This window comes from Cebus imitator, unplaced genomic scaffold (genome assembly GCF_001604975.1).
Source record: "Cebus imitator isolate Cc_AM_T3 unplaced genomic scaffold, Cebus_imitator-1.0 Scaffold31, whole genome shotgun sequence".
Taxonomy (NCBI): domain Eukaryota; kingdom Metazoa; phylum Chordata; class Mammalia; order Primates; family Cebidae; genus Cebus; species Cebus imitator.
This window is the reverse complement of record NW_016107346.1, coordinates 2102194-2128062: the sequence shown is the minus strand read 5'-3', so window position 1 is coordinate 2128062 and position 25869 is coordinate 2102194. Positions and strand designations below refer to the sequence as shown.

The 25869-nt window shown below is 39.2% G+C and overlaps 1 long non-coding RNA gene across 1 annotated transcript; it reads right to left on the bottom strand.

Moving 5' to 3' along the window:
• Positions 1-566: 566 nt before the first annotated feature.
• LOC119470444 lies at positions 567-25869 on the bottom strand. The gene is made up of 3 exons (XR_005199356.1): positions 25610-25869; positions 5232-5356; positions 567-2688 (listed from the first exon to the last, which is right to left on the bottom strand). It is a non-coding gene; the product is annotated as an uncharacterized LOC119470444 (long non-coding RNA).

Genomic DNA, 25869 nt, shown 5'->3' with positions numbered 1-25869 from the left:
GTAGCAAAGACCTGGAACCAACCCAAATGCCCATCGACGATAGACTGGATAGGGAAAATGTGGCACATATACACCATGGAATATTATGCAGCCATCAAAAACGATGAGTTAGGGTCCTTTGTAGGGACATGGATGAACCTGGAAACCATCATTCTCAGCAAACTGACTGAAGAGCAGAAGATCAAACACTGCACGTTCTCACTCATAGGCGGGTGTTGAACAATGAGAACACATGGACACAGGGAGGGGAGCACTACACACTGGGGTCAGTTGGGGGGAAATAGGGGAGGGACAGTGGTGGGTGGGGAGCTGGGGAGAGATAGCAAGGGGAGACATGCCATATGTAGGCGATGGGGAGGAAGGCAGCAAATCACACTGCCATGTGTGTACCTGTGCAACAATTTTGCATGTTCTTCACATGTACCCCAAAACCTAAAATGCAATAAAATAAATAAATGGGGAAAAAAAGGAAACAAAACAAACAAAAATTATTATTATTGCCTTGCAATTAATAATAATAGCTATAGTTAGGGAGTCTAGCCTCTCTAACTGTATGATCTAGTTATTACTCTGGGTGCTTTACATGTTTGCCCATTTTATTCTCATTACAAACTCTGAGGTGGTTATATTACATCTCTTATGAGACTCTGGGAGAAATGTTAAACTTGCAAAGGCAGAATCTGAACCTTTGTGTTTTGTGTTCTTTTCACTATACCATGTGCATTGCTGTGTCATTGATAAGCCTTGTTCTGGGTCTGAGATGTTTCTCCTTAAGTTAGAGCCTGACCATCCAGGTCTAGCTTGAGACTCCTCTCCGTTCAGTGGATAGATGATATTATCTTGAGAACAATGTCAAGGTAGGCCTAGAGCAAGCAAAAAAAAATTTGCACCCTGCTGTGATACTGTTGAATTATTTCTGGGTTTTAGAAATATTCCTTCTGGGGTTAGATTTAGTCTGGACCAATATATTGATCTTTGGAATAGATTGTACTTATAGATATACCTGTGTTCTTCCATGATCTTTACCATCTACACACTTGAAAAGGCCAAAAAAAAAAAAAGTCAAGTTGTGTCCATCTCCAGAGTCTATGATAGAAAGTTGCTGCTCTACTTGCCTTTCTCAAAAACAGCCCAGGTAGAAGTAGAGAGAAAGAAAGAGGCCCAGGAGATGAGAATATGCTTACCCTGTAAATTTATTCTAATGGTGGGAATCAGTCACTGACATTTTATTGCTGGAAAATTCTTGTGCTTTACTAATTTTGTTAGAGTTGCCTGAAGCCTAATATTTCCAACATAGCACCCCTGGAAGCTTCTAATAACCAATTGGAGTTGGCATATAGGATAAAAACTATCTGTGATCTCTGATTTAGAGGTTTTTGGGTTTTTTTAAATAACATGTTTTATTTTATATTTGTGAAACAAAACACCATGGCTAGGTGTGCTTCTATTTTGGCTGAGGCCACGGGTCTTCCCTTAAGGCAGATACTTGGCTGTTGGGCTGGTCTCTTACCAAACCCAACTGGCAGGAGTATCAAGCTTCCTGTCTAGTTTATTCTTCTTTCAAACAGTGAGTGATGTAGTAGATAAAGAGGGGAGAAGTAGAGTTAGCTTTGTCCTGCTGTTATTTGGAATAAAAGCACATAGGCTTTTGTTGGGTTTAGATGGTCATTTGTCTTACTTGGGTAAACTGAAAATCCTATATGCCATCTGAAAACCCTACAGCATCTTTCCTGAATTTTTCTGTAAGTGAATCTAAAGGGAAATCTAAAATCTTCAAAGGTAGTCTAGATATGCAAGCGAAACATGTTTTTGGAGAAAAACATACAGCTTAGGTGATCTGGAATATTCCAGGGCATTTGTGGTTGGTTCATTGCAGACAAATTTCCAATTTTCTATCACTCTCTGTATTCATGGCATTGACCACGTGACCTTGCAGCTCATTCCATCAAGAGGTGGAATCTGTTTTTCTCTCCCCTTGCCCCTTGAATCTAGGCCAGGCTTGTGACTCGATTTGGTCAATAGAATGGAGTGGAAGGGATGGTGTGTTCAAACTAAGCTTAGGGCTCAGAGGCCTTAGGCTTCTGCTTACTCTCTTCTACCAGTACCACATGAACATGCATGGAATATCATTTTGTAGGATATGGAACAGAAATGAGCCACCCCAGCTGAGGGCGTCCTATACCAGCCAGCCCCTACCTAATCCAGTAGCTACCTGCAGGAACATGAGTGAATCCAGCTGGAATCAGTTAAGCCTGGTAAGGCTCAGCAGAACCACTAGCTGATCCATATACTCACCAGCAATAATATGTTTTGAGTCACTGCATTCTGGGTTGGTTTGTTATGCAGCAAATGCTAGCTGACACACTTTGTGATGCCAATGATTTTTTTTATGGGTAATTTACATAGCATATATAGAACTATGCATAGTAAATGTGACATTTAGTAGGTATTTAATAAACACTGGTTCTGGTCCTCCTTCCCTTTCCCTAAAGAGATATACTTCCAGATTGGAATTTGCAGGTTCCAGCCAGAAAATAGAATAGTAACTTGGAAGTCACATCACAAAGGTGTACATGAGTGAGGGATTCATAACAGTAGTAGAAATAAGAAGTCGTTTTTTTCTGATGCTAGACAGGACACTGATGTTTCTTCCTTGCCTTCCTAAACAACTCTTGGTGTTATCGCTTCCTGGGAGAGAAGAATAAAAGAGACTTCAGACATTTAAAAACCCACTCCTGAATTCTTGTCAATTAAATGACACTGTCTCTGGTTTATATATATTTTTTTAACAAAACTTGTCAAAATATAGATAGCACTGTTATGAAAATTAAGCATCCTGGGTCTGTGTGACCTTGTGGACATTACCAATGCTTTCTGGGCCTCAGTTTCCCATCTTAAATTGGAGAAGTTAGACTCTCCAACATGAGTCCCAGCTCCAGCCATCTACAACTCTTCTGACAGCATGGTAGTGGAAGCAGGAACATAAGCTCTAAAGCCTGACTGCCCACTTGAAAATCTGGCCCTGATGCTTCCTATCTATATACGCTCAGACAAATTAGTTATACTCTCTGTGCCTCAGTTTCCTTATCTGAAAACGAGGCTGCCTCATGGCAAGGTTCTGAGGATTACATGATATAGTCCATGTAAATGGCTTAGAAGAGTGCCTGGCACACAGAAACTACTTAACAAGTGTTAGCTATTATTTCCTTTGGCATAGAGTCACGTCTTATGCAACAGCACTTTCATGAGATTTAAATGTTGAAAGTTCAAATGGTGAACATCAACCAAGTGGATAAAACTGCAAGATGTTTTTTTGAAATTCACATACACACAAAAGACTATTAACTGTCCTCAAGCTCTTATATCCATAATTCAAAAGGCTTTTTTTGTTGTTGTTTTTTCTCACCTAGTTGGGTGTGGTATCTCATATAATTGAATTTTACCACTTTAGCTCTGAGCTTATTTTTCTTTCTCTTTTGCTGCTACCCTTTGGCTACAGGCAGGAGGAAGTTTAATGCATTTTTAAGAAAATGGGTCCTAACTCTGGCTCTGCCACTTACTAGCTTGATTAGTTCATTAGTTACTCTGTCACTCCATTTTCTCATCTGTAACATATGAGTAATAATCAAGCCTGCTTTATAGATTATTGTGTAAACCTGATACATTTAGAAAAGTGACTGGTACACAGCAGGCTCTTAATAAAACACTATGAGTTGGTATATTATTATATTCTGCTCCACTAGAATTGTTTAAAGGAGGCATTAGGAACCCGAACATTGTCCAAAGGAGTATCTTTTGGACTGAAATAAGATGGTAAGTATAAGAATGCTGTTGTTGACACACTGAGATCCCCTTGACCAGGCTGGTGTTTCCATATGCACGTGCTATTAGCTTTGGTTCTTAGTGGTTCACAGCTGCTTCTTTCTTTGGAGAATTGCTCTTGGCCAGATGGGAGTTGCCTAGCCTGGAATTGCCTGGGAAGTTATGCAACTCCCCTGCCCCTGGGAGTGGCCAACAGCCAATGACTGACTGATGCAGGGGCACGAAAGGACCCTTTGCCTCAAAGGGAGGGAGGCCACTCTGTGGTGCAATCCATGCTCCAGTGCTCCCTGTGGGATCGGACCGCGATTAGGTGCCAGCTGAGACCACACCCTTAGTTTGCTTCTCCTTTTTTTCCTTTCTCCTTTATCAATAAATTACTTCCAAGTGAATCCCCACTTTGGGCTCTGCTTCTAGACCCTGACTTAAAATAGAAAGGAAGGAAAAATGAACCACAAACAATCCAGAGGTTATGAGACATGACAGTTGGACTTTCTGTCAAGGTAAACATCACAAGTAACTGTGGTTTTGATTCTATTCAAGTTTTTGTTTGGAAGAGGCTGGAGGAGCTGAAGAGGAGTTGAGATGACAACAGGGCCTTAGACAATGTCATATATGAACCAGCCATAAGTGGGCTCTGTGCTACTGAGGTCTGTGAGTCTAATAAGCGTGTCTTATCTTAGTTTGAGCTTGTGGTATAATACAAAACTCACACATAGATTTTGATGAGCCATGTGACCATTACGATAATTAGTACCCACTAGACTTAGAGTCTTCCAGCACCCAAGACACTCTCCTTACTAAATTCCATTCCATAGTCCTATCTTTTGACTATGAGGAAATCCACTTTTGTGTTATCACTATTGCCTTCCTTCCACACTCATTAAAGAAGACTTTCCCCAGGACTTTGGGGATGAATTAGGATCATAGCTATGAAATGATATGTTTATGAAGCACTGGCCAGGCTGGAGCACTGAGCAGGTCATCCCTGTCGGGATTCCTGTAATTTGTTCCACAAAGAGATACAAGATAAAATTATCTGCTGGTGCCATAAAAAGAATAAAATCATATTTCTCAGTAACATGGATGGAACTGGAGGCCATTATCTGAAGTGAAATGATTCAGAAACAGAAATTGAAAACTACATGTTCTCACTTGTAAGTGGAAGCTAAACAGCGGGTACACAAGGCTGTGCAGAGTGGAATAAAATTCACTGGAGACTCTAAAAGGTGGGAAGGTGGGAAGGTGGGAATGTGAGGGATGAAATAACACCTATAGTGTACAACGTACAGTGTTCAGGTGACAGGTACATGAAAAGCCCAGATTTCACCACTATGCAATATATCCATGTAACGCCACTGCACATTTACTCCCTTAATTTATAAAAATTTAAAAAATTAAAGAAAAATTACCTGCAGGTATAGGCTTGGCTTTGTAAGTGCGGAAGAACCAACCACCCACTTGAATTCAAAGTCCCATTCTGTCCTCGTGTTGCTATGGAAGAGTGTGATACAGACTCTTCCCAGGGTTCTTTCTCCTAAAAAAGGGGCAGGGGGCAAAGAATGAGCTCTTATCCTTCTTTCTCTTTCCTTCTTGCTTTTCTTTTGCTTCCGTCTACATGCGACATCTAACAAGCATTTTCCTGTATGCTCAATTTTAATATGCTAATTAACACTTACTAAAATAAATTACTATTTCCATCTGCCAAAGGGTCTTATGAAGTTTGTCCTTTGCTTCTCAAAACCATGCAAGACTATCTATAGAATAGAACCAGGTGCAGTTTTCTTGAGCATCAACTAAAAATGATGTTATGCAATTTGTAATGCTAGTTCTGTATTAAAAAGGGCACAGTAATGTAGAGGAGTAAATAAATAGTACATGAACTTTAAAGATAAACACAAGATTTCAGAGAAAAAAATTGTAATTATGATGGTATGTGTTCACCCCTCAAATCTCTGGTTTAGTACAGTGTTCTCATATACTAAAATAACTTTGGTGGAAGTGTCTAAGAAACACTTCTACATATGATGTCTACCAGTTCAGAAGATAAGATGAGCCAGGCTTCAAAATAAATGTGCAACAGGAGGGGGAAAAAGATGGGAAAACTTCTAGTGCCATTTTCATTTTAAGACTAAAAATGCCAATAGTATTCCAAGTTTAGGTGTCTACTGCATAATCAGCTAAGATATTGCTCTCCATGTGCTTTGGAACAGTGAAGGATTCACCTCGGGGAGACACAGATTTGCTGTATCTAATGAGGGGACAGGTCTGGTACATGGCCACTCAAAGCTTCCTTCTAAGAAGTGATTGAGTGGATGCCCCGGAAACGAATGGTGCCCTTTATGACTCATTGGCCAGGAAATAAGAGAGTTATGTTGTTTCATGAGTAAATTGGAGGCTGATTAGTCCTGGGGACTTTTCAGGCTTAAGTTGGCCTGGGAGAAACCTTGCTTCTCATGATTCTAAATTACTATTAATGTTGCAGCCACTCTACAACTGTCAGTGTGTAACCTGAAGTAGACTCAGGAATTATCGCAGGTTGGTGAGTGAGACTGTATCTCCTCACGTGAGAAAGCCACTGCACTTTTGTCCAGCAGAAGTGGGAGTCCTTGGGGATGAACAGTGGGTTGCAGGAATGGTGTTCCTTCAGAAAAGACAGGTAGAGACATCCTGCTTTTTTTTTCTGGGCAGAGTGACTTTGATTCTGACGTCTCAGCTTCCCAGGAGAGGGCCATACGGCAAACTCAGGAAGGTAGTTTGGAATTTGTTTTGAACCATATGAGCAGCCTTTCCATAAGGTGATAAGATATAAAGCATAGAAGAGGGTTTGGAAATGTACAAGGAGAGACCATCTCATGGTAAAATCTACGATGGTATGAGAACACCAGCTCCAAGGAGAAATGTTGGAAAGATTAGGAAATCAGAACCCATCGCTTGACCTGCAATTCATTGTGTCTTCTCAGCTCATGGCTCTGCTCTTGGAGATACTGTGCTTAAGTTTTTATGTACTTTTTTTTCTTTATAAAATAAAATCTTGGGCAGGCAGAGTCTACTCTTGCAGGGCCTGAGGCAGGAAGTAGTAGGGTACACACTGGTTCTTTTGATCATGATTTCACTTCAAGCAGTTGGGATAGATTTCATGTTTCCTTCCTGCCCTTTCCCATGAAGCATGCAATTGAGTGGGTGGCTCAGTCAGAAATGCCCAATAAATATCTGCCAGTGAACATAATGGAACAACACTGATGACAGCTAGGGGTTTGTCTCATCCCTACTGTCTCTTGGAGGTGGCACCAGTGTGGTCCTGACACTGGGCCTATGGGAGACTCTGTGGCACTGTCTGAGCCTGGAGGTCTGGCCGTGATCCAGCTTACATCGTTCTGCCTACCTGAGTTGCCTGTGCAGTTGCTGCCTTCCAGAGCTCCTCATTTTCCAGAAAAGGAATCACTCTTTCTCCTAACAAGTGTGCAGACATAGGATGGAATTAAGGAGACAAGTGGAAACCACCCAGCAAGAGGACTTGAATAGTGTGCAGGGGAGGGTGGTGGAAAGGAGGAAAGGAAAAATGTATCAGAACAATATTATGTCAGTTCTATAACTTTCCACTAATCCATATGTGGATTTGTACCAGCGTTCATGTCGTGCAGTCTAAGACAAGAGCCAGACAAAAATGCTTGGGCTTAATAAATCTAGGAGAGAGTTTTGTTTATCAAGATCTAGCATTGTTTGAAAACTCAACATCTGTTGAAGACTTGTAGGCCTTTGCCCCCCACATGTTGTGCAGGTGCTTCTGGTCTTATGACACTGGTGCACGGATTTTAAAGAAACACTCAGTGAAAAAAACGCAAGATCATCTCTATACACAGTGAAGGCCTCTGCTTCTAACCAGGCCTCCTCATCTCTTGCTTGAACAGTTGTAGCATTTCCAAATGGGTCTCCTTACCTCCCATCATATCCATACAGCCCCCTCCTTCTCAGAGCAAGTTAGTCTTTCTAAAGCCCCGAATGTAAAAACTTTCTTATATACCCTTAACTTATTAATCGGGATCTGCAAATTCTGAAATTTTTGTTAAGAAACAAAACTTGGCTACCATTCTTCCTTAGGTGGTCTTTTCTTACATTTTTAAATGCAAATATTTTATAAAAGTGTAACATAAGTGTAGAAAAATGTGTGTTGATGAATTTGCATGTGCATGAAACCAGCAGCTAGATCATGAAACAGAATACAACCAGCGCCCCAAAAGCCCCTGGAGGTCCCACCCAGTCAGTATCACCCCAGGGCTAATACTTGTCTTGGCCTCTAACCCCATGGATGAGTTTTATCTTTTGGAACTTTAAATAGATGGAGCCATGCAGTAGTTATTCTACTGTGTCACTCAGCATTGTGTTTCTTTTATCCATACTGTGCAGGTGGTTAAAGCTGATTTATGCTTATCATTGTATAATGTTCCATTGAAGGAATATTTACCCATTTTACTTTTTTTTTCTTTTTAGTCAGGGCCTTGCTCTGTTACCCAGGCTGGAGTGTAGTGGTATGATCAGGGCTCACTGCAGCCTTGACCTCCCATGTTTAAGAAATCCTCTCACCTCAGCCTCCTGAGTAGCTGGGAATACAGGAATGCAACACCACATCCAGCTAATTTTTAAATATTTTGTAGATATGTGGTCTTACTATGTTGCCAAGGCTGGTCTCAAACTCCTGGGCTCAAATGTTCCTCCTGCCTTGGCTTCCCAAAATGTTGGGATTTCAGGCATGAGCTATGAGCCACTGTACCTGGTTCCATTCTATTCTTGATGGACATTTGGGTTGCGTCCAGCTTTGGGGAATGATAAATAGTGTGGCTGAAAAAGTTTTTAAACAAGGCCCCAAAATACTATGTTAAATTAAGATCCTTTGCCTTTCAGAAGACATCGTTGAGAGAGAAAAGCAACATGTAGAAGATAATTACAGTATATGTATCTGAAGAAAGGACTCATATCTTGAATATATAGAGAGCTTCTATTAATCAACAAGAAAAGTGCAAATGACTCAATAGTGAAATAGTCATAGACTTGAATAGGTACTTTACAAAAGAGGAGTGCATCAAAATGCCTGTCGTCCTAAACGCATAAAAAGTTGTACAGGCAATATTTTTCAGCTTTACTAGTCTCTTCACTACTCCCAATTAAGCCATACTTTCCTATTTCAGTAGTTTTGCACAGATTTTTGCAGCTACCTGGGGTAATTTGACCTCCTTTTCCACCTCCTTGTTTTTTAAGGACCAGGCAGAACCTCAGCATCTTCCAAAGCCTTCCCTACGCCACTAGGCAGAATTAATTGTTGCTTCTGTAGGATCTCAAAGGGTGATTTTTCTCAGAGTGAGATGTTTCATTAATATATCTTCAGGTCTCCAGCCTACAGCATTGCTCTTGGTGCATAATAGGTGATCAATACATGCCTTTCTGAATGAATGTCTAACTTTCTCCTCAGACCTCCAGATAGGATCTAAAGCCAATGAGGTACCGTGGTAACAAAGGCTTGCTGTGTTGAACAGGGGAGTTTTTATTAGCCAATACAGAGGTTACTTCATATGAAAAAATGCTGGCCTATTTCCCAAATCATAGCTCATTTTCAATGAATAGTATCATCACAAACCTGTGAACAAAGACCTAGTACTCTATAGGTTGAAACGCATGTTCAGATACACACACACACACACACACACATACACACACACACATATACGCACATATATATAATATATATTAATAAGTAAGTCTGAAAAACAGCTTTGTTATCCAGAAAGGTCACTGTGGTGAGTTGTGGGAGCACCATTTTAGGTCAGGAAAGTTCCTTGTCGTAGGATACAGGCAACATTTCTGACCAGAGAAAATTTTCTTTTGTGGTCATCCTAATTTCCTGGTAGCTCTTTTTTTTTCCCCACTGGCTCATGCTTGTACAGGATCCTCACTTCCCCAAACCCATAGTGTTTCATGCCTCCAACTTGCTTGTTTCCAGCCTCATATAATTTCTTCAATCCCAAAGTTTTATTCTCTTACCGTTCTACCTTAGTTTAGCCAGATGATTAAAAAAAAAAAAAAAAAAAACTTGTTTATTAAGAGGAAGACCTGTCCTTTCTTAATACCTTTCACAGAGTGGATTCTCAAAACATAGTTTTGATCAATGGCTTGGCAATTTCTTACCAGAGTGGGAATGGTTACTGACCCCCTATCCTTCACATTAGCCTGACTGATTTTTCAACTTATAGAATTGTGGTTGATAAGAAAATGGGTGAAAATGTTTAGGAAAGGGTATAAAAAAGGAGATTGTGAGGCAGATAAAGCAACTTTTTCTTTTAATTTGACCCTGGGACATTAGGTTGATTCTCTAAACACAGTGTTTTCCCTTTATTTTACTTTGGAATTTTATTTTCTAAATCAGTAATACACCCCTTCCCTTTTCAGAGTATGAGAATCTCTCTAACATTAAAACACTCTTTCATAGGCAAGAGTATTAAAATTGCTAAATATAAAATGACCAAGCCTTACTCTGAACTGAATGTTTTATAATAAAGACTATTTTAGTATCATGATACTCATATGCATTTGCTAGTATGGGTATATATTTGTGTGAAACATCATTAATATAGTTTACAGACAAAGCTTGACGTGCAAATTAGTCCATGAATCTTTGTAAGTTAATCCAAGGAATCTCCATGGACTCCTGGATCACTGCTGTAAAAGCTGCACCTTTTCTCTCCCCAGTGGTATTAAGAACACTCAGTAGCAATTGTTTATAACACAAATTAAATGTTAACTGGGCACTGCCTACAATTATCAGTGGGATGAATGCTGACTTTATGAACTGTTATTTATGGCTTGTCTTAGATTGGGTTCCCTAGAAGCCTGAGACAGGGATTTGGGGAAAAGTTATTTATTGAGGGAGTGCTCTGAGGAGAAAGGGAGGAAAGGAGAGGAACAGGGCAGGAAATGAGAAGCAGCATAAAAAAAGATGAAATTCCAGGTCAAGTGTAGCTTTAGCCTGATCCTGCAAGGAGCTGTGGCGTGTGAATAGCACCACCAGTTTGTTCTACATGAGAAGTAAGAGTTTGTCCTCCCTGCACCAGTTATTCATTGCCTATGAGATGCCTCAAGGGGACTGTAAACTCCTTGCAGGTGAGGTGGCTCCAGTTACTCAATAGTAATCCTCCAGAGAATGTTGCAGGAATGAGTTCATAGCATGGGGACCACACCGCAGCTGAGGATGAACAGATCTGGAAAGGGCACTAATGGCATGTAATTGTTACATGGCTTTATTCATTCATTCATCCACTTAATAAATATTTATTTAATGCCTATTCTGTGCAAGTTCCTCAGATAGATTGGTGAACAAGTTGGATAAGACCTTACTTTCATGAAGCTTATAGTTTGTGGGATAGGACAGAAATAAACCAGTAGAAAACTACAGCAACAAGATAAGTTTTGAGATTGATAATTTTCTCAGAGAAAAGATAAACAGCTTAATAGTTTGTGGAATGACTGGGGCAAGAGCAGGCCCAATGAAAGCACTTTTGGTTGAGTGGTCAGGAATGGGCACCTGAACAAACATAAGTAGCAAGCCGTGCAAAGATGGGAGTGTGCAACATCGAGGCAGAGGGAATGGCCATCATCAGAGCCCTAAGATGGGACAAAGCTCAATGTGTCTGAAGAACAGAATGAGGACCGGTGGGCCTGTGGTGGACTTGGGAGAGTTGTGGGAAAAGTGTGGAAAGGCAGGCATAATGGACAAAGGAGGCCAACATTGTAAGAAGTTGGGCCATTTTTATATTCCAATTGTAGAAATGATTCTTGGATTTGCATTAAGATGGGAAAGATGGCAATTTGTCAGACCCTGGTGTAGATTTGCCTTAATATTGTCTATTAAAAGAAGGATTTGCTAAGCAGATTAATGAAATAACTAAGGAAAAATTTAGGATTAAAGTACATCTCATTGTTTTTAAACTTTAGAAGCATAGCAGACATTGATTTCAGACATTTTATATGGTAATTATGAGAAAAATTTCTCTTTGTTAAAACATTCCCAAGATTTTAAAAGATATATAGTTGAACTCAACCTTCCTTTGTCCTTGGCAATGTGACAAAACAGCATTTTTAGAAAAGAATGTAAATTGGACTTGACCTTGGTTATACACAGGGAGAGTTATCAAGGTCATTTTATTGAGATTTTGTTTGTATTGTAATTGCTATTAAAATGAATCAAGAATTAAGTACAGAGCATCCCTTTTTTGTTCAAAATTCTGTTCTGGGTACTGAGACCACAAGTCTTAAATGCAGATTTGTTTCTCCATTGCCAAGTAATAATGTGTTTTCCTTAATCTTCTCCAAGTCCATTGGAGAAGGTACTATGATTGCAAATGGCACTAGATCAAGATCATGCAAAATGCTTCCTAGACTTTATTCCTGAAGAGGATAATACTTGCAGACCATCGGCCTCCATCAAAGCTGATGAATGAAACCCACTGAAACTGTGCAAAAAAAGGCCTAGGAAAACTGTGTTTTTGGTCTGATCTATCAGGTCATCATTGAAGATCAAGATCAGAGAACAGCTCTCTAAACTGGAGCAAACTTAACATCTCAAACCAGGATGAACTGGAAATATAAGCAGCATTTTTTTTCTTTCTAAAAATGGATTTTTCAAATAGTTTTGATTTATCAAAGATTCACAATCATTTTATCATATTCTTTCCCACATTGACCCCTGCCCTCATGCCCTTCTGTGAAACCCACATTTAATTTAGGGAGAACTTAAATCCATATGTTTTTGGTTCATTTGCTCAATGTTCTTTGGGAAGACCTAGTTGATGTCTGAAGAGTCTTATGATAATTTTTATAAGTCTTTTAAAATTTTTCTTTGAGCCAGAAAATCATATTTTCAGGCTTAAAGTGATCCTCAGAATCAGAAAAAACTCTGGCCTATTGGAAATGCTGTTTTGTGGGAGTCTTAAACTCAGGCAGTTGTGTATGTGTGTCCCACCCCAGTGTGAGCTGTGCAGCTGGTAGCAGATAAATAGCCCCTAAGAGGTGGGAGAAGCATAGGAAAAAGGACACAAAAAGAATAGTATGATAATTGTGTAAGTGTAAGAATTCTTGGACCTGACATGTTTTTCCATTTCTTAGGAGCAAACATGGAAGTTTCCCAACCTATAAAATCAGATTCAATTTATGAGGCATATCTAAAGCCAAATGATTACCAATCAACTTCATACAGCATAATGCATGTTGAAGGACAGCTTTCAGGTTTTTAGATAGCATAAGGCTTCATTTGTGAGTGTACTTCACTGTTGCTCAGCGCTATTCGGTGACAGGTCTTCATTTTCTTTCTTTCGTTTTTGTAGACGGAGTGTTACTCTGTCACCCAGGCTGGAGTGTAGTGTGCGATCTTGGCTCACTGCAACCTCTGCCTCTCAGGTTCAAGCAATTCTCTTACCTCAGCCTCCCAAGTAGCTGGGATTACAGGTGCCCACCACCACGCCTGGCTAATGTTTGTGTTTTTAGCAGAGAAGGGGTTTCACCATGTTGGCCAGGCTGGTCTGGAACTCCTGACCTCAGGTGATCCACCTGCCTCAGCCTCCTTAAGTGCTGAGATTACAGGTGTGAGCCACTGCACCTGGCCTTCATTTTCTAAAAAGCACAATAAAGTCTAAAGACGAAGAACTGTTGATGACAGAGTTAAACAAGTTCTATGAAGAATTTGAAGACTGTGGGCTCGTTAGGGACACGAGAACAATTGATGGACAGTGTGTGCAAAGGTATAAGAATAATTTCCTTTGTCCCATTTTTTTCAGCTGTGCTGTGACCCAATTTTTTTTGAGGGCACCTGATGTCTCTGGGAAAAGAATGATCTATAAAACACGCATGTAAGCCAAGCACTTGGCAATGTATGCATGCTCATCAGAAAATGGGCTATTTTACGGCTAAGTGCTTGGAATCACCCTGGCTTGTGTCATTTTTCTACTAAAGGCAGAAACGTGCTTTACTATCATCATCCCAAGTTTGGCCAATTTTTCCAAAGCCAGTGGTTATTCAGTCCTCCTAAAAAGTTTCCTGTCCTCACCAGGCAGCAATGGGGTTAACTCGGAAAGCAGGAATGTGATGAACCTTCATCTCAATAAACGCCACTACTATCTATGTAGTTTTTCAAAGAAAAACACCCAGTAACAACACTTGATTCTTTTATTTTCATGCCTTCCAAATGCAATCTATCAGCAAGTTCAAGAAGTCTTCCTTCTCATCTGTGGTCATCAAATCAGCAATATTAGCATCACCTGAAAATTTGTTAGAAATTTGGAATCTCAGGCCCCATCCTCGACCTGCAGAATTACAATATGCTCTTTAGCAAGGCTCCTAGTGACTCCTGGGCACATTAAACTTTGAGAAGATCCTCCATGGAATACCTCTGTATTCACTGCCGCTTTTTGCCCAGATTATTGCAATGTTTTCCTATGTTCTGCTCTTGTCCTCCTTTAGCCTATTTTTAATTCAGTTACCAGAGTGGTCTTCAAAAAAAAAAAAGTTAATGAAATCAACTGACACTGCTCTTTAAAACCCAAGCCTTTGCACTGCACTTGAATAAAATCTGAAATTGTCATCACTTAAGGGTCTCATATGAAGTAGCTAATCTTCTCAACCCCTCTCAATCATTCTTCCCAGTCTGTTCTCTAGCCAAGCTGGTCTTTTAACTATTTTAGCCTGCACCTGATTTCTCTTTGTCTGGCATTCTTTGGCAGGACTTCTCATGGCTTTTGGTCATCAGATTTATTACAAATGTCTCCTACCGAGAGAATTCTTCTTGGCTACCATCTAAGTTGGTTCGTGCTGTTATAACAAAATACCTGAGGCCAGGTAATTTACAAAGAACAAAAATGTATTTCTGCACAATTCTGAAGGCTGGGAAGTCCAAGATCAAGGCACTGACAGGTTTGGTGTCTGGTGAGGGCTGCTGTCTGCTTCCAAGACAGTATCTTGTTGCTGCATCCTCCAGAGTGGAGATGTGCTGTGTCCTCACAGGGTGGAAGGGCAGAAAGGCAAATAGGAGGGGCCTAGGTGAGTTTCTGCTAGCCATTTAGTAAGGCATTAATTCATCCATGAGGGTAGAGCTCTCATTACTTAATCACTTCCCAAAAGGCTCATTTTTTTTTTTTTTTTTTTTTTTTTGAGATGGAGTCTCACTCTGTTGCCCAGGCTGGAGTGGCACAATCTCTGTTCACTGCAACCTCTGCCTCCTAGGTTTAAGGAATTCTCCTGCCTCAGCCTCTGAGTAGCTGGGATTACAGGTGAGAGCCACTATGCCTGGCTAATTTTTCTATTTTTAGTAGAGACGGGGTTTCACCATGTTGGCCAGGCTGTTCTTGAACTCCTGACCTCAGGTCATCTGCCCACTTTGGCCTCCCAAAGTGCTAGGATTACAGGTGTGAGCCACCGTGCCCAGCTGGCTCCATCTCTCAGTACCACTACAATGGGGATTAAGTTTCAATACGTGAATTTGAAAAGACAGACCACAGCAGCTACCAAATTTAAATATGCCTTCCAATTATATCATACCTACCATATCATTCTCTTTAACTTTTTTTTGCTTTCTGAATTATCATTTCCAGCTATATTTTCAACACCTAAAATGGTACCTGGAATAGAAAAGGTACTAGATATGTATTTGTTGAATAAATTAATAAATAAATTTATATCTATATGATCTGTACAAAAACCAGTGTCTTGTCATTTATCTTCCTTCCTCTTTCTTTTCCTCTTTTGTTTTTTGGAGGGGGGAATATTTGTTAAGCACTTAATCTGTGCCAGGTGTAAGAGTAGTAACCAGGGGAGAGGAAATAGATCTAGACACTGTCCATGTGGAGCACACCAGGAGGTAGTGGAACACAATAACTAAAATCACAGCAATGCTGTCTCATAGAGTGTATAAAAGTTTTCCTTAGTTCAGGGGACCACCATGAGCTGGGGGGCTACAGGATAAATACATGCTAAACAGCAGAGGAGAGGGAAGAGAGTAGATGGAGAGAGTGTTTCATTTTGTGCAGAAATAATAATGAATCCAAAGGCAACATAGCATATTGAAGAGACAGAAAGAAGGGCATAGAGAATAAATGGAGAACTGTATGTGGTGAGGCTGGCAGGCAGGTAGCCAGAGCAGTAGAACCTTCTATAAGTCCTGCTTTGCCTGGGAGGTTTCTGGTCTACCTGTGTGATCTGCTGTAATTATTTGTAGCACTCTTTCATTCTCAGAAAGTGTTCTGATTTGGATTATGAACTATGTGGTCACTCTTGTGGGCCATATCATAGGCATTTATATTCAGAGACTTGCCATAAAGCCTTGTGGTTAAGAATGATGACTCTGGACTCATATTTTCTGGAGTCAAGCAAGTGATTTACTATTATTTGCATCATGCATCCTTATGCAAATTGCTGAATTTCTCAGTCTCGGCTTCTTCATTGTAAAATGAGGATTCAATAATAATAGTATTTAACTCATATAATTTTAATAAGGATTAAATGAGTTAACACATGTTAATCTTGTAGCATACTGTCTGGTATACATAGTAGGTAGATACTTACCAAGTGTTAGCTATATCATTGTTATTAATATTTTTTAAAATGGCATCTTTATTTATTTTTAGAGATGGGGTCTCTCTATGTTGCCCAGGCTGGAGTGCTGTGGCTATTCATAAGCGTGATTATAATGCACTGCAGCCTCAAACTCCTGGCCTCAGATGATCCTCCCACCTCAGCCTCCCCAGTAGCTGGTACCACATGTGTGTACCATGATACTGAGCTTTAAATTTTAGTGTGTGAATGATAATGGAAGCCTGTGAAAGATGTGAGAAGGGGTTGACATTGTCTGAATTGTGTTTTTCAAAGGTCATTTAAATTTTCATATGAAATAATATTTCAGGGAAAGAAAGGAGAATATGCCTATAGAGTTCTCTATAAAATGACTAGTACATCATAAATATTCAACAAATAGACAAGTGATCATCATGATCTTAATTATTAGCATCTTGTAGTACAAATTGAAGGGTCCAGAAGTAATATAGTTCTTAAATATTTTCTATTACTTTCCATTTGATAGTATTTGGAGACAAAGCAGCTGTTTGGAATTTTTGAGTCAATGAATATTATCTTAGAATCAGTAGAAGTTCAAAGATCAGAGTTGGAAGGACCACCCAATTAGCTCTTACAATCAAACTCTTTGCTCTCCCAAAAGCAATCCATAGAATTACAGACTCTCACTTAGAGTCTTTGGATTGCACACAGGATTTCTATGTGGATGTTCTATTTGGTATTCAGTGATTTCCAGGGCAAAATAATTCAGCAACAGCAGGAAGGGTTGGAAGGCTTCAGCACATTCCTCCCAGTGGGCCTTGACTTGAACTTTCCGGGTCTGGACTATTTCTTCCACAGCTCCTTGGCACTCCTGTTACCCCAAGGGTGAGAGGAAGCGATGTGAGTGAAAAGGGGCCCCTTTCTCCTGAGGTTAGTGTAGGACACACCTCATAGTCACTTGTCACTTTGCAATTCCCCTCTCTCAGGAGTGTGGAGAAGGATTACAGAAACCTGGCAGATGATTAACATCGCCAGTGTGAACGGAAGGGATTTGTCACACAACGACTTGAGCACCGTAACATTCTCACTAAAGCTGGGGAAGAGGTAAAGATTTACGGAAAAATCCCATTTAAGAATAGTTAAGGAACAGGGGCATTATAGTAAATTGTTAACTATTCAGTTAACCAGGACTCATCCTGTTACCATATCTGGTTTTCCAGGCTAAAGGCTTAGAATATACCGAGGTGATTTTAGAAAACTAAGTTTTTTGACCTTTCCCAAGGCCTTTATAAACCTATGGGAATCTGTTATAATGATTAGAATCACTGGAGGAAATTTAGCTTTTTGAATTGGATTGGCTTTTGGATAAAAGAGGATCCAACGTATTGCATTAGATGTCAGTGGTGAAAATCACATAGAACATTAACAGGCAGGTCCTGAGAAAAGAACACAACCACCTTCAGATGGGAGGCAATCTTTTAATTTCCAATTCATCATTAAAATATCCTACCTTTTGCCATTGACAGAGCACTGAAAACTCAAAAGTCCTCTTATTTTTCAGGTTTCTAAGAATTAAAATTTAAGAGATTTATTTGAGCTATGCCGATTGTCATGAAGGCATCTTAAGAAGGTGGGTCATAGGCTGGTTTATGTAGAAAGATAGGAAATGAGAAAAGCAGTACTTGGAACTGATGCTGCAAGTAGGGCAGGGAGGGATGGATGGATGCACTATCCAACATCCAACAACATATACAGATGCTAGTGAAGGTAATGTCCATATTTATTAAGTCCTTACTATATGTCACCTTCTCATCAAGTTCTTCATAAACACATTATAGGAAAGTCATGTCATTCTTAATTTCATAGACAAAACCCTAAAGATGAGAGAAGTTAAGTACTAGGCCAGACTGCAAAGGAACTTGAGTCCAAGCTAAGCACTTTATGACTCTTCTTTATGTTGGGCAAATTTTGTTAACTACAGTGGAATGCAACGTATTCTGAGCTTTTGGGAGAGTCATATCAAGCCTTAGGTTGCTGGCCTCATAGGCTTTTTTAATATGGTAGAAATAAAAATGAATATAAAAACATTTTGAAGGGAGGTATAGTCTAATTTACAAGTAGATAAAACCAGTATTTAAAGAATGTGATGTGTGAGGAAAAAAGAAAAACCCCTACCTCAAAATATCTCTCTCAATGCTCAGTAGAAGGATATGGAATTCCTTCTGTGAAGACGCATTTCTTGGAACCCAAGGATATTTTAGAATTTTCTGTAATCTTGTTTCTTTTCTTCTCTCCTTCCCTCTGTCTTTTTGTTGTTGTTGTTGTTTCTCAAGCACTTACTGAGTGCCCGCTGAGTACGTGGCATGTTTCTTCAGGTAGAAAAAATAAATCAAAAGGAAAAGAATGTCCCTCCTAGAAGACATGTAGAGTCTTATGAAGAGATAATCAGGTCAGAGAGTCATTGCCATAAAACCCAACAAGGGAAGGGAGGATGGGGCAAAGAGCCTTGAAGGAGGCTGAGACCTTCAGAAAAGATTGTGTAGAGGAGGCAGTAATCTAGCAGAGGTCTGAAGGATGGATAAAATAGAGGATGGACATTCCAGACAATGGGGTAACATGTCTCAAAGACCTTATGGCATGAAATGGGGTGTGAGATAGAAGAATGCTGAGCTTTTCAGTATTTTTAGGACATGAATTAGGATGGGAAGAATTGATGGTTGTAGGATTTTTGTGGGTTAATAGAGGGCCATATTATTTTTAAAAAGGAGTTTAGATTTTATCCTGCAGCTGATGAGTAACTCTAGTGATCTATATTCTTTTAGCTGAAAGTAATTGCAAAGTCATTTATAGGCACCTGGGAAGTCCAGGGTTGTATCTGACTTCAAAGATAGCTAAATCTAGTTTTTTCTAAGCTCAACGTGAATTCTTCTGGATCAGCTTCATTCTTTGGCAAAAATCACAACCAAAAGTCTAGGCTTATATCTGGCAATCCCTACAAAAAGAAGGTAACTCTTTTTGTTGTAACATCTCTGCATAAAAATCCAAGGGAGAATTCTCATTGGCTTTGCTTGGATTATGTTCCTTCATCTGAACCAATCATTGAAGCCAAAGGAATGTCAACTTTGATTGACAGATCATATGATCATCCCTGGAACTGGTGAAGTCAAATTCACTTAAATTCTATGGGCATTTCCCCAAGGAGATACTGGATAGCTGTGTGTTGGAAGCTTAGTCAATTATTCCAAGCTCCTGACACCCTCCCTACAGTAGAAATGAAAAGAGAATAAATAATCTTTTTGTAATAATTTTGATATGGAAATTGGGCACTGCACTGCGAAACTTTACTGAGATCATAAGTCTAGGAGAAGAAACTTTGGAAAATTTTGATGAAAGATGTGAAATGATTGATTTGGCACTGGACATCTTGTTTTATTTTTAAAAATACTTCGTTTTGTCCTGATACAAAGAACAAGTATTTTTTGCCAATAGAAAAAAAAAAAATCAACAAACCATGACTTCTCAAATATTGAGCAAAATTAATTGGCTTGGAAGATGTTCCATGTTTCTACAATGGGCACACATACCTACTGTAGCAGATGCTATAGGTGCTGTACCCAGAGCCCCTCCACTGGACTGATTCACTCATCCCCTGGCTAGTGTAAGTGCTGCCTACTGAAGGCTCTCAGCAACTCCCCCCTGCAAGAAGGTGGACCAATTCCTTCTTGGTACCATTTGTCTCTGGAACTCCCTGTGGGATCAGACTAAGGCTAAACTTCTGAAAGCATACCTTTGCCTGAACTTTTCTACTGCTTCAGCTTGCTCTCCTTGTTTCATTGCAAGTTACTCCTTTGAGCCCTTCTTCGGTGTATCTTTTGCACAAGAATTCCCATCTGAGATCCTGCTTCCAGGGAACCGACCCAATATACCCACCTACACATTTCTGTGTAGTTCAAGGGCAATGAGCCATTCTTGCTTAAAATCTTTAAAGGAGACCAGTGACTGCCAATTCTTTTCTAGGAATGGAAGCTGAAAGAAAGAATAGAAGGAAGATCCACTCTATACTTCCTCGCTGCTCTGCTGTGGGCCAGGCTTGCCTATTTTCTTTGAGGTTCTAAGTGCCAGTGTGAAATTCTGTTGCCTATTTGCTGAACAAATATCTATTGCAATGCCACATTTTGGAATTTTTTTTGGAAAGTCAAGGCCTTTGATTTGTAGCTTTTATAATCCACATGACCCCACCCTCTTGGAGCCTTGGGATATAGACAAGGAGGAGAACACAGCTCTGCTCTAGCCTCACGGTATTCTCCTTAAACTAAAAAACAAAAAACCAAAAATAAACCCGAAAGCTCCAAAAAACCAGACTGTCTTAATGCGATGCATGTGGTTATATTTTAGCTCAAATTGAGCCAGCCATGGAGATCCCAAAGATATTCAGATTCTACTTCTTTTTGCTTCTAAATATGTTTCTATTGTATTACAGAGATTAATTGAATGGAATAATTTGCCTGGTTCTACAAGCAATTTGGATTTTTGTAATAGTTGCCTTTGGATTTCCCACAAATGACATATTTTAAATCACAGAACAGCTGCATGCGTTATTACAGAAAGTAGCAAATGGTAAACAGTAAGACTTGCTGATTTCCTAAAAGCTCATGAGGTAGGAACATGTTTACACTGAGTCACTTCATTTACTTGGAGCCCTGTGATTTAGCTTCAGAGTTCTACTTCCATTTCTTTAAATGAAGCTTCTTCATTTAGAGAAGTAGAACTTCTTCATTTAGAGGAAGTTCATTGAGGACAGGGTGTTAATTCTACATCTGACCCATGTTTGGGAGTATCAGTAAAGTTTCATGGTGCAGTGCCCAGTTTCCCTATCAACATAATTACTGAAAAGAATATTTTTTCTGTTTTAATAAATAAATTCCCTCCCCTGGAGGGAAGATGTCAGAAGCAAGGAGCTACTGGCTAAGCTTCCAATATAGCTATGTCTATCATGGGCATGATTGTAAGCTCAAAGAACCTGAAAAGACCTGCATCTTAACCAGGTACCAGGTTGATTGTTAAGAAGGGTGTGGAGCATGGGAGAAATTCCTTGGATCTTACATAACAATGAGATCTATATATCAGCAAGTCTGCTAATAAAGGCTTTCCTTTATTTCTGGGCTCCACCTAACTTTGTCCATCTGCCATTTGTGGTTACACCCTCAAGCAATTTTCCTAGTGCCCCACTCCCTGTGGTACCACATTTTTTTCTTTTGACAATAATTTTTTCTTATTGAAGCTTGATTTTTCTCTACCCAACCCAAGGCTAGAATTTTATGCTAATTCCCATCTGAGGCCATCATACTCTGACATGGCCTTAGCACTCTTTCTCTTAGATACTGTCTTCCTATTGCCTACCTTTTTTCCCCTCCTCCTTCCATAATATTTATCTTGCCAGGTGAGCTTTTAGGGAGCACAAAAGAGAACTGAACTAAATGTTTAGTTATTTCCCTTTTGACAGGTAGCCTGAAGGCTACTAGATACTTTTCCAGAACGATATTCTGAAGAGTTTGATTCTGCAATGTTCGCTTGATTTGGCATGGGTGTTTCAGTTGCCCTTCTTAAATAAATGGGAGGAAATACAGTAATGTCAGAGAATGTCAGGCAAATGATGTGATTTTATTACAATAGCCCAAGAATGATTTTAAAGCTTTCAGAAGACAAATTACAGAGAGAAAAACCCTGCAATGAAAAATGCAGCTTAGCAAAATAGAATCATCCTCCAAATATTGTCATGACAAGTCTAAAATTAAAAATAGAGTATACATAGTAGAAAATGAAATAGTACCATCTGACAACAAAATAATTTAACAAAACTTTCCTGGAAATGATGTAAGAAGAGAGAAGTTGGGTATAATTTAGGTGAAAATAAAAGTGGTCATAGAATTGGATACATGTATGCTGATAGATTTGTGTATTTAATAGATCTGATCACATTTAATAGATTATGCACATATCAGAAGTTGAAACTTTTCATCAGTCACCTTCACACAGCTTTGCAGACATTGCTTTCATTTTGGTGTGTTGCCTTGGAAATTCATTGTAACTTGAAGAAAGTGGTGCCTCAATTTTTGATTTGCCATGGCAATACCAGCCAAAGAAGCATTTTCAGTTTCCTACCCCATACTCATTCATGCAATGAGTTATTTTCACATTTTTGAGTGCCTGATTTCTTAGGATTTCATTTTACTTTGAGGTTCTGTTTGTCATTGAAATGGGACAGCCCTCTGCTGACATTGAAAAGCTGGTGAGTGCATCCTAAGATAATGAAGTCATCGTTGACCGCTCTCACGGACATCTTTGTGAGCTCATACTGAGTGCTAAGTCCAACTTAAACAAATTGTGACATATCATCTAGGAATATGATTATGGAATTACATGACCACAGATACTCCCAAGGTACTGAACACATTATTGAGTGGCGTTAAAGACTGAGCCAAGGAAACATTCTGGAAACTTAAGTAGAGAGAGGCTGGGAGAGAGAGACATGGTTCAGATATGCCTGGAAAATGGAGGAGACTCTGAGAAGTCGAAAGAGCTGTGAAAATGCATTGCCATGGACCTGACCTTTGGTGGTAACTTATTTAGCAAAGGTAGAATTTTTTTTTGTTTCCGTGTTTTACCTCTCTCCCCCTGATGATAGAAACATGCCCATTTGGCTGGAAACAAGTCCATATTACATCCTAAATCATTTCCTTTGTAGATAATTTTTTGCTATGTTATAATAATTCCCAAGTATAGAACAATAAATATTTTACTATAATTACGTTCAGAGATTCATAGTGGATTCTCTCTCTCACCTTTAAAATTAAATTGTACAATGCCATCTTCATGTGCTTCATATATGTTTCTGTAAAATCAAGGGTCTGAAAATAAACAATTTTAACTGGCATCCTAAGATGCTCAATACAAAATATAAATACTGCCGTTTGAATTTTTCCAAACCTTTTTGGAAAGGAAAAACTAACATATTTGACATCAAGTTTACAAGTACTACTATTTCTTTTTTCTTTTCTTTTTTTTGAGATGACGTTTCACACTTGCTACCTAGGCTGGAGTGCAGTAGCAGGATCTGGGCTCACTGCAACCTCCACCTCCTGAGTTCAAGCGATTCAATTCTCCTGCCTCAGCTTCCTGAGTAGCTGGGACTATAGTCACATGCCACCATGCCTGGCTAATTTTTGTATTTTTAGTAGAGTCAGAGTTTTACCATATTGGTCAGGCTGGTTTTGAACACCTGACCTCAGGTGATCTGCTAGCCTCGGCCTCCCAAAGTGCTGGGATTACAGGTGTGAGCCACACCCTGCCTATATCTGACTTAAAATATTATTTTTGTTCTTTTTCTCAGTGTAATAGTCTGACCAGTTTATGCCTATTATAATTTTTGAAGTCTATTTAAAGAATAAGGCACTAAAGTGAATAATGTGAGGTTGATGATTAGCTTAGAGAAGATGTCTGCTCCTGCTGCTAGGACGCTTGTTGTATCTGAAGATCTGGAAGTGATAATGACTTTGTCATGTTAAATCAGATTTCCCTGTTCTTAGGGTCAAAGTGCACACAACAGAATACTGATATAGCCTAACTTTGGTACCTGCCTTTTGTCTGTTACCTTGTTTTCAATGCTGGAAATCTGAAGAGGAGAATACACTTTAGTGGAAAGACTATTTGAAGATATCATTTGGGTTTATGATGAGTTTATTGGACATGTTAGGGTCAGATGGTAAAAATCTTACTTTCACCCAGCAGTTAGCATTTATGGAGCAAGTTGCTAAAAGGTGCTTTAATGGGCTGAGGAATTAATGTATTTGTTATTAAGATCTATGGGAAATCTTTTTCCAAGTGTACATAGAATAATGTAAACTTTAACTATTTGCATTGATTATTTCAATTACAGATGAAAAATAGCAGCAACAGCAGCAGTGACAGCAGCAACAGTGGGAGGGAGACCATAAAATTTATTTGCACAAACTGAGATATTTTTTAAAATGGAAGCAGGTGCTACTTATGAAGGGCAGGGTGGCCAGTTTAAACCAGAACATTTGATAACCCTTAGTAAGAGTAGTAATAGAAGTGTAGTGATAATGCATAATTCCATAATCCAATTGGTCCAGTCCAATAAGGATAATAGTCACACACACACTCACACACATACACACACTCTGGTGTCTAAAGAAATGTGATTATTCACAACAGCCAAGATATGGAATCAACCTAAGTGTCCATCAACAGATGAATCGATAAAGAAAATATGATATCTATAGTAATATTCCATTGTGTGTATATACATTTGTCTTTAAAAAAGGAGATTTGCCATTTGTCACAACATGGATGAACCTGGAAGACATTATGCTAAGGTAAATAGGCATAGAAATACAAATGATTTATGATCTCACTTATATAGTCGTCCCTCAGTATCCATGGAAGACTGATTCCAGAATTTCCTGTGGATACCAAAATCCATGGCTGGTCAAGTTCCTTATATAAAAATGTTGTAGTATTTGCACATAACCTATACATCCTCTTGTATACCACAAGTCATTTCTAGATTACTTATAATACCTAATAGAATGTAAATGTTACATAAATAGTTGTTTTACTATACTGTTCAGGGAATAATACAAGAGAAAAAAGTCAGAACATAGTCAGTACAGATACAGCCATCCTTTTTTCCAAATATTTTCAATCCGTGGGTGGTTGAATCCATGGATGTGGCACTCATGGGTACAGAGGACTGACTGCATGTGTCATTGAAAACAGTTGAAGTCATAGAATCAGAGTCGAATGGTGGTTTCCAGTGGGGATAGGATGGGGGGTATTGGGAGCTGCTGGTCAAAACAAATTGTGCAGAATGAATGAGTTCTGGGGCTCTACTGTGCCGCATGATGACTAAGGTTAACAGTACCATATTGTATACATGAAATTTTATATTAAGAGAATAGATTTTGACTGTACCCACCACATACACATACAGACACACAAAGGTAACTGTGTGAAGTGATGGGTGTGTTAATTAGCTTGCTTGTGGTGATCATTTCACAATGCATACATATATCAAAACATCATATTGCACACTGTAAGTATATATAATTTTTGTTTATCGACTCTTCCTCAATAAAGCTGAAAAAACAAAAAATTGGAAATAATCAAGTTCTTTACTTACCTTTCTTGAATTCCTTGAAGAACACAAAAACATACTATGAGAACATAACTCCAAATCTCCTTTTTCCTTTCAACAAACTTCAACAAATTTCCTCACATACCAGACCAGCTCCTTTCTCCTCAGGACCTCTTATTTAAAGTACCTAAAATCTGTCTTGGCTTGTACCCTTCTTTTTGTGTGTGTGTGTGTGTGTGTGTGTGTGTTTCCCTCCGATTTATGTTTATTCTGCAATACATAAACCCCAGTGATCTAGTGTGGTA